The 15,610-nt window shown below is 39.8% G+C and overlaps 1 non-coding gene across 1 annotated transcript; it reads right to left on the bottom strand.

Annotated features, from left to right (window-relative positions):
* Positions 1-9,807: 9,807 nt before the first annotated feature.
* Positions 9,808-9,998, bottom strand: LOC113457458. The gene has a single exon (XR_003378025.1). It is a non-coding gene; the product is annotated as a U2 spliceosomal RNA (small nuclear RNA).
* Between the last annotated feature and the right edge of the window lie 5,612 nt (positions 9,999-15,610).

Here is a 15,610-nt window from a genome sequence, read left to right as displayed (position 1 = left end):
ATATAGCGAGTTAGTCATTCATTATGGGAGATAATTCCTCTAAAGCAATATGAAAGGAGAAATCTTATCTAGCTTTCTTCTTTTGTATTCTCAGCACCTTAGTGTAGCAACTATGTTTATTTATTTATATTTTATGTGACCACTGTTTTCCCATGAATAAAATAATGACTATACTACAGCTACTAGAGTTCTTAGCACACAGTAGGTGCATAATAGTGGTGGCATCTTCAGTGGTTACTGTACTGCATGATGGTGCATTTTTTGAGCCTGAAGACAAGAACCTGTGGGGTATTTTGTTTCTTTTTTTTTCTCAAATCTTTTTAATTTTGTTCAACTGTGGTAATTTGAATAAGAAACACTGCCCATAATCGCAGGCATTTGAGCACTTGGTCCCCAGCTGGTGAAACTGTTTGGGGAAGTTTAGGATGTACAGCCTTGTGAGGAGCACATGATGTGCTGAGTGTGTTTTGTTGGTATGGGCACACCAACATCAAGAACCCCAGTGCCTCAGATCATGGCAGTGGCAACACCTATTCTGGGTGAGGCTCAGAGCAGTGACAAAACTCCTCTCTAGTTCAAGTGCAAGTGTTTACAAACTATTGACCAGTGAGTGCAGAAACTAGCAACATCAGCATCCTCCTCCTAGGAAACCTTAGCTTGAGACTGCTCTCCTACAGAGGCCTTCTACTGAGACTAGCTAACTCCTTCTTTTACTATACACAATAAACTTGCTGAGCTTCTGAGTTTCAGGGTGTTATAGTAGGTGTCCTCCTTTGGAATGAACACAACCTACTTGATTCCAGTTTTTTTGTATGTGTGGTGGTTTTTGAATAAAATGGTTCCTATGCTGGCTAGTCTTATGTCAATTTACTATAAACTGGTGCTATCTGAAAGGAGAGAGCCTCAGTTGAGAAAAATACCTCATAAGATTCAGTTGTAGAGCATTTTCTTAATTGTGAGTGGTTCCACACCTGTGCTGCTCCTGTGTTCTACAAGAAAGCAGGTTGAGTAAGCCAATAAACAGCTCCCTCCATGGTCATTGCATCAGCTCCCGACTCCAGGTTGCTGCCCTGTTTGAGTTCCTGTCCTGACTTCCTTCAGTGATGGGCTACAATGTGAAAGGGTAGGTCAGATAAACCTCTTTTAGTGTTAATGTTTCATCACAGCAACTGTACCCATCACAGCAACAGTAATCTAAAATAGCCCCTGTACGCTCATATGTTTGGCCACTTGGTCTCCAGATAATGATAACTGGGAAAGATTAGAAGGTATGGTTTTGTTGAAAGTATGGGCTTTGAGGTTTCATAATCCCATGCCAGGCCCAGATTCCTCTCTGCCTGCTGTCTGCAGGTCAGAATGTAAAGCTCTCAGCTACTTCTTCAGCATCATGCCTGTCTGCTTCTTGCCATGATGATAATTGACCAACTCTCTAAAACTGTAAACAGGCAACCAATTAAATGTTTTCTTTAATAAGAGCTGACTTGGTCGTGGTTTCTCTTCACAGCAATAGAAGAGTGACCAAGAAAGTATGTTTATCTGTTCTTTGTTCTCTTGTCATCCTTGTCAGGTTTCCAGGAGCAGACCACAGAACAGGGCACAGTCTGGCTAGTGGAAGTATGCTACCAAGGAAAGAATTGGAAACTAAATAACCTTCCTTACATCCAGTGTGCCCTCTCAGCCTCATACTTGTGGTTCGACATATGAGCTCTCAGTTTGCTCTTCCGGCCACCATACATCTCACCTACTATGGTACATCCCCACTATCATGGACTTTGACCTTCTGGAACCATAAGTTCAAATAAGATGATTAGGAAGAGGGAAACAGAGAGCACAAAACACAAATAAAGCAAGGAGGTAGTTAGAATCTCTCTCCACAAAGTATCCTGCGGGAATCTGTCCACTTGATAGAGGGCTACAAAGAGAAAACCGGATATATTTTACAGAGTCATGCAGGAAAGAAAAAACAAAAAAGGAAGAATTATTCTTAGTAATGAAACAGGAGAGAAAGTTCTCCCTGTATAGAGGATGCTGAAATGAAATTAATCTCTTTGATGGCATCTTTATAGAGAAGTCAATAGTTCATGGAGTTATTCTTTATAATGTTCTGCAGCATAGACCAAACATATAATGATAAAGCACAGCCTAATAAAAGCAATTCTACAAAGGGCTAAAATGTCACCATTTATATATAAATCTCCCAGGCAGTCTATCTTAGGGCTAACAGAGAGCTTCAAGGAATGGCCAGATAGGATGCCCTTAGGGCAATTTTCCTCACAGCCTCATGCTCCTACAAAAGCTCATGCAGGGCCGTCTCTGGGCAGGATGATGTGTGTAGCAAACAGGATAGGAGCTTGTTCACTATTGCTCAGTTTATCAGGGCAGCAGGGCAACAGAACTAACAGGAACTTTTAAAAATTGGGGGATTTAATGGTCACGAAAATGTTTCTCATTTGTAAAATGTTTTCTTGTTTCAGGTATCATTTAAAGAGTTTTAGGAAAGGAATGACCATTAAATCATTCAGCAATCTCATGGAGAGGTTACTATAATTAGAGATTCCATCCTGAATGGGAGGTGTAGAGTGTATACTTAACATGCATAAGGTCCTGAGTTCAACCTCTCCATTCCCTCCCCATAAAACCACATTTTACAAATGAGAACACTAAGAAGGATAAGCACTTACGTAAGGGTTATAGAGCTAATAATACCATTACAAGGAAGCAGACATAGGTAATCTGGCTGCAGAAGCCACATGTGAAAGCTTTATGGATTATGTAACCAGAGAAGAGTCCACTTTACCTGATCCCATTCTTACTCCATATATATATATATATAGTTATCTTACATTAAAATGGTAACAATAGCAAAATCATGCATGAGAGGCTGAAGTCACATTTGTTGCTCAGTCCCTGAAGCTGGGTGTCCTAGCAGTCAAAGTAGTCCCTCAGTGATTATCTCCAACTAGAGAAGCCAAGAACTCAATAGTTGCTCATGCTATAAGGCTGGGTGCCTCAGCAATCCCAATCTGGTACAGAAAATCTGGAAGGTTCCTGGAGATCCGATAGTCGTCAGCCAATGATGAAAGCTTGGAAGCAGTATTTCTGATATCAGTGAAAGAATCATTACCACCACCACCACCACCACCACCACCACCACCACCACCACCACCACCACCCACCACCACCACCAGGGAAAATAAACTCAGTGGCAACAGAGAAGCCAAGTGAACAAAAGGCAAGAAGGCAAGATACTCTTCCTTCTGCCATGGCCTTTTCTGTCTGGACTACTATCAGAGGGTGCTGCTGACACTTAGGAACGATCTTCTCAAGTCAAAATAAGACAAACAGGACAGTTCTTCAGTTGAGGCTCTCGAACCAGGTGATTCTGCTTTGCAGCAAGTTGACACTAAAACCAACCATCATAGTCTTCAAAGTTAACTTAAGTGTCCCCTGAAAGCACTGTCATAAGTTTTATTCTATCTCTTTTTTTTGTCTACTTTGGTTTCAAGAAAATTTGCACACACTGCCATAGAAGTCAGACAGTTATTATGCATCTTGTACAATAATCCCACCTCCAAGGAGAAGAATGGTATCCCCCCTCAGAAAGTTCAGACAGTACAGATGTTGTTAGTCTGTCAAATTCGTTTCCAAGTAAGAAATGAAGGTAAAAGACTTAGGTGAGAACTACTACACCAAGGACTTCCTGGAGAAGTAGGAGAATGTGGGGGGGTGGGACCAGAGTAGCCTAAGAAAGAAGATAACCTTTTGGAGAAGACACGCGTGGTTGTTCATGCTCCTAATCTCAGCAGCTGGAAGGTTCAGACAAAGAGGAGGGCATCAAATTTAAGTCCAGTCTAGGCTACATACTGAGACAGTCTAAAAAACAAGACGAGCAGGAGGAAAATTGGGGGAAAAGAAGAGAAGCGAAAAAGGAATTACAGGAAAACTGTGATTGTCAACTTGATTTTAGAAGTTCCTAAAGGCATACCTTTAGCATATCTTTGAGGATATTTTCTGAGCTGTTTAACTGAGGAGGGAAGAGCCACCCTGAATGAGGGTGGCATGACCTCCTGAACTGGGTTCCTAGACTCAATAAAAAGGAGAGAGCAAGTTGAACACTAGCATTCATCTTTCTGTTTCCTAACCGTGAATGCAGTGTGATCAGCTACCTCACACCCCTGCTGCTACAGCTAAAGCTGTTCCCTACCATGGTGGACTGCACCCGCAATCTGTGAGCACAGGAAACCTTTCCTTCCATAACTGTCTTTTTGACAACTATTTTGTTACAATGAAAAAAATAACCAATATAGAACGTTGGTACCAAAGAGTGGTGCTATTGCTGTGATAAACCTGATTATGTGGCTCGCAGGCCTTTCTAACTAGTTTGTGTGATGAATGGGAGAAACTTTGGATCTATGGGATAGTGAATTCCTCAGACTGCTGTAAACAGAACCTAATGAGCCATTCTGGTGTGGGATTTTGAAAAATCAGCATGGCAGAGAGAAATGCAGATAGTAGAGCCCTGGCTCTTGCTGTTTCAAAGGAGACTAAGGACTCTTGTGGGAACTAGATTAGAGGCCATTCATGTTATTCTTTAGCAAAGAATCTGCCTTCATTACTGCATCCTAAGCATGTGATTGATGCTGAATTAAAATGAATGAACTAAGTTGTTAGGCAGAGGAAATTTCAAGGCAGCATATAACACAGGCTATGGCATTGTTACTGTTCACTGTTTATTTTGTAAGATCCCAAGTGAGAAAAAGAAAACACAAAACCATAAAGTTAGATGAAGAAAGAAGTGTATTTCATTTTCTTTTTTTTGGTGGAGGGGGAGGGACGGGGGCGGTTCGAGATAGAGTTTCTCTGTAGCTTTGGAGCCTGTCCTGGAACTAGCTCTTGTAGACTAGGCTGGCCTTGAACTCACAGAGATCCGCCTGCCTCTGCCACTTGAGTGCCTGGATTAAAGGCATGAGCCACCACTGCCCAGCAAAAAAAGTGTACATTTGAAGTAGCAGACAAGGCCAATGAAGACAAAGTGGCTGTGAGTTGCTGTAGTAGGAGCAGAGGGCTGCATCCCCGGCACCCGGCCGCCCCCACGGCTAGCTTTACCTGAAATTATTACATGGAAACTGTATTCTTTTAAACACTGCTTGACCCATTAATTCCAGTTTCTTATTGGCTAGCTCTTACATATTAATCTAACCCATTTCTATTCATCTTTGTAGCGCCCCTAGGTGTGCTTACCGGGAAGATTCTAGCCTACGTCCATCCTGGGTCGGAGCTTCATCACGTGTGCCTCAGAGAACAGAGCTCTCGCCTCTGCCCACAAGAGTAGAGCATTGTGTCTCTCTGAGGCGTCTGCCCCCGAGAGGAGAGCTGTCGAGTCTGACCTCACTTCCTCTTCCTCCCAGCATTCTGCTCTGTTTACTCCTCCCTCCTGTTTTAACCTATCAGGGCAAGCAGCTTCTTTATTTAATTTACCAATGACCTTCCTCCATCAGTGAGTGTTGAAGATTATAGTTCTATTACACAAAAACCTGGATGACAGGCAAGTACTCTAGTTCCGACCAGTGGAAACACAAATTCATTTGAGAAAACCTGAATTGAGAGTGTGGTTGAGTGGGTTCCCTACCTGAAACAACTGTCCAGAAAAGTATTTTCTCACATTCAGTTGCTAAGGTACACAGAAGCCATTATATATAGCTGTGGTAGAACCAGACTGCATTTTGAGGAGGCAGTAGAACATGGAAGTGTTTTCTGCATGATGCTGGCTTTGTGTGCATGGAATATGTAAGCTGTGAAGTCATGGAGGGCTGAATCAAACTTGGAAAAACTAGTGAGGCCAGGCTGTGTGTGGCAGGGGAAGATTACCCGCAAAGAAACCTGAGATGCCACTGCATGGAGCTGTGTAAGTGAGTCCTAACTAGCATTAGAAACCCCAGCACATTAGAGATGCCAGAAATGTGGGACGTCCACTACGGAAAGCTGCATGCATAGACTGGAGCTGTCCCAAGGGAGATGTTACATGTACCGTAGTCAGCAGAGCTGGAGAGATGGGGTTACCCAAAGCCACTGAAACCTTGATAACTCCACCACAGGCCTAAAATGAGATGCATAGCTGCAGGGTTGGGTGTTTGTCCTGCTGGGTTTTGGTCTTGCTCTGCTCTTGACTTTCATTGCCATTCTCCCATTTTCCCCATTTCAAATGGCAATGTTTTTTATTTAATTTTCATTTAATGCTCACTTATTTACATGTTACAGTTCTCAAATGGCAATGTTTATTCTGTGACACTGTACATTGGAAGTAAGTAACTTTGAAAACGACCAAAAAATAAAAAAAAAAAAACAAGGTTCATAGGTAGGCTATTGCCTTGAATCAAAAGAATCTAGATTATAGGCTATTGAACAGTCGTTAAACTACTAAGCCGATGGGGACTTTTAAAATAGAATGAATGCATTTTGTACTCTAAAATGACTGTAATCTTATGGGACCAAAAGTGGAACATAATGACTTTAAAGTGATGTACTTAGGCATTGATTTGACAAGCAGTGGACTTGTGATGGTTATTTTCCATTAGCTTGACTAGATTTTAGAACCACTTAACAAACACACCTCTGAAAGCCTCAATGAGGACATTGCCCAGAAAAATTTAACTGAGGGAATAAGATGTGAGTGGTACCACTCCATGGACTACGGTCCCAAAGTGAATAAAAGAGAAGAAGCCAGTTGAGTACCAGAATTCATCCCTTCTACTTCTGGACAGGAAGCTCAATGTATTCAGCTACCTCATCCTCCTGCCACCATAGCTGGAGTCGCTCTCACTATCATACCCTCCCTGAAATGTTGAGCTCCTACCTTTAAACTGTGAAGCATAGTAAACCATTCTTTAAACTGCTTTCATTAGGAATTTTGATATTGCAGAGAGAAAAGTAACGAATACAAGAAGACTACATTGGCAACAGAAAATAATCTGAGCGAAGGCTGACAAAATTGTATCCAGCACATCTATTGTAGAAATTACAGCTACTAAGCAGCTTTCCCATGAAGAAACTAAACAATTGACCAAGGTCATATAGTTAATAATAGCCAGCCTATGTCTAAAGTCCAATATCCAAATGACCTGTTAACCTATGATTTATTTCAGATGTCACAGACAGGGAATACTCTATAGTTTGAAGTGACTGTGCCTTGTGAGGACTCTGATTTTTACTCTGGGATGTGGGTGGGTAAAGTATGACCTGGGAAGCTCCTGCCAGCAGCCCTTTTGCAGAGAAAGTCATGCTAAAGCACAGTCATGCTCATTCCTTTAAACATGGTCTGTGGATGCTTCAGTATTAAAGCATCAGAAGTGAGTCATGTCACCAAAGACAGCACAGCCCTTAACACCCACACTATGCTCTACTTGGCTCCTTGCAAGGAAGTTTGCCAGCTGTGGCACTGGGAATAGCAATCAGCCACGGTACTCTTTCTCATACTTATTTTAATTCTTAACATTTCTTTGACCCCAGGGTTCACATTTTAACCAGCAGTAATAGGTGGCCCTTGGACCATTCCATGCAGATTCTTGAAAAAGCTTTCAATAATGAGAACTGAAGGCACGAATCTCCATTATTGCTGATTAAAGGCAAGCCCATTTGTGCCCATAAGCCTAGCAAGCCTGTGCTAGTGTAATCTCCAGACACACCTCACATTCTTCCCAGGAGACAGAATTGCATCAGTCTTGTGACATCAAAGATTTAAAAAAAGACATTCAATAAGCAAATTGTTCATCCTATTTGGATAATCACCATGCCAATTCATGATCAAGACAACATGATGAAATTCTTAAACTGTGCTGTGAAGGCTATTTTCAATTGTCAGCTTGACACACCTAGGAAGAAGGAACCTCGGTTGAAAAATTGCCACCTGTGGGCATGGTGGTAGAGCATTTTCTTGATTGCTAATTGATGGAGGAATGCCCAGAGCACTGTGAGCAGTGCTACCCCTGGGAGATTGGGGGTGTATAATAAAGGCAGCTAGCTGGATGTGAACCCAACAACAAGCCAGTAAACAGCTTTCCTCCGTGGTTCTTGTCTCTGCTCTGGTTTGACTTTCTGCCCTGATTTCTCTCAATGCTCCAGTCTTCTAAAGCCAAATAAACCTTTTTTTTCCTCATGTTGTATTTGGTTATGGTGTTTATCACAGCAACAGGAAGCACACTAGAATATCTGCTAACCTAATAATACTGAACCAGCAGCAGCAGTAGTAGAATCCTGGATGGGTGCCCAAAAAGAGTTGGAATAGAGTAGAGATGTCTAGTGGGAAATGGAGCCAAGAAGCTGCAGCAACTTCAGGAAACTCTACCTAAAGCATAGGAGTAGAGAGCAGTCTTTCTCCTTACTCCCCACTGAAGCTCCAGGCAGAGGAACCTGGGAAATGTAGTTTCCTTAAGTAGTAAGTAATGCAGGCAAAAAAAAAAATGCAAAGAGCAGATAGTAAAAAGTCAGGCAAATGGCATACCCATAGGAGCATGATGACCTGGGAGACATCAACAACAGTGGAACATTACAATACTTATTCTCTTTTGCTTTCTGAATCTTGAATCCTGTAAATATGTCTGTTAAATTGAGTTATTTATGTAAAAATTATATGAAATAATCAAAGACATAGTGGAATGTATATTATTTATTACATGGTGAGATTTTAAAGAAACAACCAAAGGGCCACTGTTGGGGGAATGGCAGATGCATGAAATCCAGACAAATACCATGCAGCTATTAGAAAGAATGTGTCTTTTCTATCTATGGAGGGACATATAAGAAAATGTTATCAATTGATGCTGCTGGGAAGATGGGGTGGGCAATTTTAGGGCAAATAGGAGGACTTGGGAACACAGAAGGCTCACACTCAAAACACTATTTGCCCTTCATACCTTCTAATTTAGTCTGTGTACATGATTTGACATCAACAATTGCAATCAAAACTTTTTCCTTTCCATCTTTTAAAATAATTTAATTATGATAAAATGCATAAAACATACAGCATAGCCTCTTTATTATTTCTAAGTACATAATTCAGTCATAATAAATTCAAGAAATACATTGACATTGTAGCATAACTGATCTTTAGAACTCTTAACCAAAAAATTAAAACTCTGTACCTATTGAACAGCTCCCTACCTCTTGTTCCCCTCAACCTTGAGCACCCAGTACTCTGCTTTGCCTTTGTGAATTTGATGGTCTAGGTACCTCGGACAAGTACAAGCATACAATATCTGCCTTTTGAGGACTGGCTTATTTCATTTAGCATAATCCATATGCCAAAATGTCCTTCCTCTTAAAGGCTGGATAATATTTTATTCATAATGAAATATCATACAGCACATTATATGCATTATATATTATATACTAAATAAAAGTCACACTGAATGTTATGTAATGCTAAAAGTTATAGGAAGTATGAAAAGAAGATAGGCGTATGTATGTTTTTATATATGTATGTGTGTTTGTATGTATGTATAGACACATATGAGACATCATGGTCTAATGTAGCTCAGAATGGCCTCAGTCTCACTTTGTAGGCAAGGATGACCTTGAACATCTAATCCTCCTGCTTCTACCTCCAGGTACTGGGACTGGAAACATGTGCCAGCACACCTGGGTTTAATGGTGTTGATGTAACCCGGATTGAAAGCAGGGCTTTGTTCATGCTTGGCAAACACTGTACTATTTGAGTCATATCTGTAGCCCCAAGATTGACTACTAATCACATGCTGGGTTCATTAATCTGTATACAGATGCTTGTATTGCAAAAAACAAAAGAAATGAAAAAAAATTTGCGCGGTTCCTGGAGGTACTGCAATACCAGATCGATGTGTGGAGTGGATGGAGCAAGCTCCTATTCCAACTCCTACTTCCAAAAATCCATTTAATATATTGTCCTCGGATAGAGGACATACCAGATATTAAACTGATAAGAACATATACTACACTTGATCTTAGCCAAAAGACCGAGAGGTGATAAGATCTTTATTAAAAGGAAACATAGGCTTAGATTAATCACTCTCCTTTCAGAAGGTATATACCCAGAGAAAAGTATATTTTTCCATGGTATGGGCTGACCCAAGTGACTTCCCTAGAACAGACAGCTGCAGCAGCTGCCACTCCCACACAGCCTCAGGCTCACAGATACTATTCCTCACATCTTTCCCAGACACTGCTTTAGTCAGGCTATTAGCTGGAAAGAACTCACCAATAGCGTTAGGGGGTTAGTAATTGAAAGTCACACTGAATGAAAAACGATAAATGTGAGTGAAAATAAGGCCAATTAAGACATTGAAACAGTAATGTCAGAATTCCAGTCCCGATAGTGGATAAAACTAAACTATTTTAGTGGGAAAAAGTGGTTTTGGCTTTTATTTCTTCTCTACTCACCAACTTGTTTATTCTCTTAACCTTTCAACTTCTATAAGTGGACAGTTCTTTTCTTTTGCATGAGTGAACAGATGTGAATAAATTGCATCACAGTTGGGCCAAGTTTTAATGATTTTTTTCAAAAGTTCAAAATAGCCATGAAATGAAATAAAAGATTTTCTATGTGTAAATATTTGTAAAAGATAGGTGATACAATGATATTCAAATTTAGGGAGAATTTGAGGAGAGTACACAAGTGCATGCACATAAGGCAACACCTCTAGGTCAGAAATGGAACCCCCACATGGATGTAAAAAGTGGCTTGTAGAAACAGAAACAGTCCCTATTGGGGGATAGATTCTAATATTAGCTGGAACATAAGAAAACAAGACTAGAGGAAATGAAAGACAACAAAGTTTCTAATATCACTGGGGAGCCACTAATTTAGTTGACCCAAAATACCCATTTTTGGAGTTCTTGTAAATGTGAAAATAAAATTTCCTGGGTAGTTTAAGTCAGTTTTGTGTTTTCTTGCTAAGTTCTAATGTTACTTGACATAATCTTCTCCATTGGATATGCTATTTTCTAGTGTCCTATTTTTTGTTGTTTTGATTCCACCTTAATCGTCATTAAAATACGTAGTAATTTTTTTTCTTCCTTGTTCACAAGCTTCTTCCTTCTGGATTCTTCTTCCTTTGCATAAAACCTCTCTTCCTGTGAAAATCCTCCACATTTTTTTCTAAACAAGGTTTGTTGGTATTATTTAGCTTTACACTGGATTCCTTTGATTTACATAAAGCAAAAAATTAGAATTGTCAAGTTGCAAATAAAACCAAGGCCTTTAAGTAAGAGCCATTGGCAATAGGTGGTAAAGAACAAACTCACCTGCTGGCACAAGCTGACAATGAAGACTGTCTTCCTTTCTTCCCTCCCTCCCTCCCTCCATCCCTCCCTCCCTCCATCCCTCCCTCCCTCACTCCCTCTCTCCTTCCTTTACTTCTTACTTCCTTTGTCTGCCCTCTAGGCAGAAAAACATGCATATTCCTTGGAAAAATGTGCAACCATGTACTAAGTCAAACCATCTGCCCAGGCCAGGGATCCTTAAAAAATTAAAATAATAATAATAATAACATAGAAATTTTGCTCAGATTCTGGTAGAAAACATAAAATAAAAATTGCTTTGGAAGAGTATAGTCAGAATCTGAAATGCACAAGACTGCACAGGGAAGGATCCAAGTCACAAAACCTAAGAGTGGGCCCTAATCTGTAAATCTATAGTCTCCAAATTCGTCTCATATTAGGATATTCTAGGGGAAAGGATAAAATAAATGAGCTTAGAATTAGGAAAGACACAAAGGGAGCATTTTCATCCATAAGAACATGTCACTATTTAAAAAATTAACAGGCAAATTTTGAACCCAGCTGATCTCTTGGGAATTAAATGTATAAATATTGAAATCTAAAACTCAGTGCACTTTTAAATCACATTTAACACCACAGAAGAGAATTACTGAACTGGAGAATATATCTGATGAATGTACTTAAAATGCAGCACAGCAAGATCAAAAACTGGGATATATGAATTATGGAGCATATGAAAAGGAGCTGGTGAGATATCAGGGATAGAATGGGGTAGTCGCATAGATCTGTGGCAAGAACTCCCCAGGGAGACACTAGAAAGATTACAGGGACGGTAGGATGACAGAAAATCAATATTTTCCAACATAATGGCTGACAGTTTTTTCTGTATTGATTAAAGCCATAAATTCCAGTTTTAAAAAAACATATCCATGCCAAGAAAGAAAAATAAAAGAAATCCAAACCTAAATATATTTACATTGCAAAAAAAATATTGAAATACCAAAGTTAAATAGCAAATCTTAAAATCCATTAGGGAGAAATGGCAGAGCACCGTAGTAAGCAGCAACAAATAAATAGAAAAGAGCTAGTACAACAACATTAAAGGCCCAAAATAAAAGGAAATGCTATCCTTACAGGGCTGTGAGACAGAAACTATTAGCTCGGCTTTAATATCCAACTGCTATGGTCTTACCATGTCCCTAACTGTGTGTGCTGCAAAGGTTATCCCTGATGTGTGAGTGTTGGGAGGTGAGGCCTGTGGGGGATATCCAGGTCATGTGAATGGATTAATGCTGGTTACAGACAGCTTGAGGCTGTGAAGTCTCATCTTGTCTTTCTTAGCCTGTCTTTGTCCTTCTCCCACGTGATATCACTGCTTTGTTTGGATGCAGCAAGAAAGCCTTCATCAAAGGCTGACGTTTTGATTTTACATGCCCCAGGCTCCTGCATTTCTTTTCTTTATTTATTATCCAGTCTCTGGCATTCGGTTATAGCAGCACAAACTGGACTGTTATACCAGCTAAACCATCTTTTAATGAAAATCAAATAATGATATTTTCTGAAGCCAGAGAGAGTTTACTACAGACAGAACCCTGCTTAGAACAAAGCAACCCAAAATGCTATTACAGATGAAGAGGGACATTACATATGCAAAGGAGACAATTCAAGAAAAGAATTTCTAAATACACATGCAATAGCTAGCAGTTTCAAAATATATGAAGTAAAACATAAAGGAACTTGAAGCAGAAATAAACACACCTAACAGTTACTAATGACTTCAAACAATTAGGGGAAATGATCTCAGTATTCTTCCACCAATAATTAGCAGAGTAAGTAGACAGAAAGTCAGTAATGCTACAGAAGATTTAAATAGCACCAACCAACTGGACATAATGACATTTATAGACACTTCATCCTAACAGCAGAGTATACATTTTGAAAAGCAGTACATAGGGACCAGCAAGATGGCTTCAAGGATAATGTTTGCCACCAAACTTGACAATATGAATCTAGCAATAGCAGCATAAATGAATCTAAAAACGATTAAACTGATAGCCAGTAAGGATTTAGGGAGTAAGGGTGTTTGGTACCAGAGATGATGACCTGGATTCTAACCCATATGGTAGAGGGAAAGAAACAACTTCCCAAATTGTCCTCTGATCTCCACACACATGCCATATTCTCTCTCTCTCTCTCTCTCTCTCTCTCTCTCTCTCTCTCTCTCTCACCAAATAAATAAATAAATGGAAAAATAAAATAAAAATTAGGAAATGAGTGAAACAGATGCAAAACAGTATATTTTGTATGGTTTCGGTTATATAAAATTTATAACACTCAAATCTAATACATAGTGTCAGAAAATGAATTATCTGAATCTGAGAGGGCAAAATGGTTAAGGTCATCAAATTGTATACTTAAAATAGATACATTTTATTGTAAATTACACCCTAATAAATTGGTTACAAAAGCAATATAAGAAAGGCATGTAGTATGGGCTTGTTATTTGTCAAGTTGCCTGAGCTGTACATATCTCCTAGTACAGCTGTCTTTCAGAACTCATGGGTGTTGGTTCCAGGTGCTTTCACTTTTGCTAAGATCTGATGGTGCTGGAGTCCCTTATTAAAAATGGCATAGCATTTGCATCTAGATAATGAATATTCTCCTGAATATTTTAGTTCATTGAAATACTATTGTGTTTTGAATGTGAATGCCTCACTTAGGGGGATTTCACATTCAAATGCATTTGAACATGTGATCACCAGCTGGTGGCGCTGTTTGGGAAGACTATGGAGTCTTTAGGTGGTGGAGCTTTGCTGGAGGGCAAAGTCATGTCAGGTTGTGAAGTCTGATAACCAGGGCCCTCTTCATGCTCACTCTTTCCATCTCCTGAGTGGAGATGAAATGTGATCAGCCAGTTTCCTGCCCGTGAAATCATGCCTTCCCTGCCTGTTGCCATGTTTCCTTCACACGTTCACGATGGAATCTATCTTTATGCAACTGGAAGCCAAAATAAACTCTTTCTCCCCCAAGTTGCTTTTGTCACTGTGCTTTATCACAGTAGCAGAAGAGGAGCTAAGACAGATACCCAACACAATGTAAATGCTACACAATCAGTTGTTAAACTGTATTGTTTATGGAATAACAACAAACAAAAGCTATATATGTTCAGTACAGGTACAAGTATTGCCATCTTAACTATAATTTGATTTGTGATTAGTTGAAGTGGCAGTTGCAGTGCCTGGATGGGGAACTCATAGATACAGAGAGCTGTCTTTCTTTCCTTTCTTGTATATTCCATTTAGAGTGGGCCATAGAAAGGATTCGTCTGTGAGATTTGAAAGGCGACAGGGAAATAGCACCTGTTTTGTAATTCAGATGTGTTGTTAGTTCTAGTTCAACTTGTTGGTCTGATTCAGCTGTTAAGACAGCTTCAACAAGGTTAAATGCAACAAGAATTAATATGCATGGCAGTCCATCTTCACAGGTTCTAGTTGACTTTTGCGTTCTCCAACTTGTCCATGCTATCTCCTCCTTCCATCTTTCTTTACCAATTGCTTGCCCCCTTAGACTTGAATTTACAACCTCAGATGTGAAGACAGCCACACCACAGATACTCCTTTATTGGCTCCTACAATTGTCTAAATGTAAAACTTTATAACAAACTGAAATATGGCCATGTATTCATTCCTGGTGGTTCTGCTTCTTTAGCTGAACCCTGACTGATAAAGCCCCTTTAGGAATATGCTGTTATGTATATGATGCTACAATGAAATCAAATACATAGTATCATAAATTTACATTCAACAAAATGGAAAATAGATGAGCTATCCAAAAGTGGGTCACTAATATAATCATTATTTAATTCAACTTGAAGTCTTCTCATCAGACATAAGGACTGGTTAATAACAATGGGGGAGAACGAAAAGGGGAGACTATGTGACAAAGTCCATAGTTATGGGTCCATTCTACCTTGACTAAATGTCAGAGAGTTGGAACTTACTTCTTTTCCTTCAAAGTTATTGTCAACAGTTCAGAAAACAGATGTGATAATATCCAGACCTGGTATTTCAGGTATTAAGAAGTAGATCTGTTTCTATCTTGAACAAAAGTCTAAAGATTTAACTAGGCTCCTATTTCCTTAGGGAGACAACAATGGATTCCACCCAGGGAATGGTTTGCCTACACAATGTTTTGGTCTAGGGTGTAAGCATTAATTGTCTTGTTTTGGCAACAGAATATATAATTAAGAATGTAGTTGAGAGCCGGGCGGTGGTGGCGCACACCTTTAATCCCAGCACTCAGGAGGCAGAGGCAGGCGGACCTCTGTGAGTTCGAGACCAGCCTGGTCTACAGAGCTAGT

This window comes from Microtus ochrogaster, chromosome X, assembly GCF_000317375.1.
Source record: "Microtus ochrogaster isolate Prairie Vole_2 chromosome X, MicOch1.0, whole genome shotgun sequence".
NCBI classification, from domain to species: Eukaryota; Metazoa; Chordata; class Mammalia; order Rodentia; family Cricetidae; genus Microtus; species Microtus ochrogaster.
The sequence above is the reverse complement of the archived record's forward strand: the minus strand, read 5'-3'. Positions and strand labels throughout refer to the sequence as shown.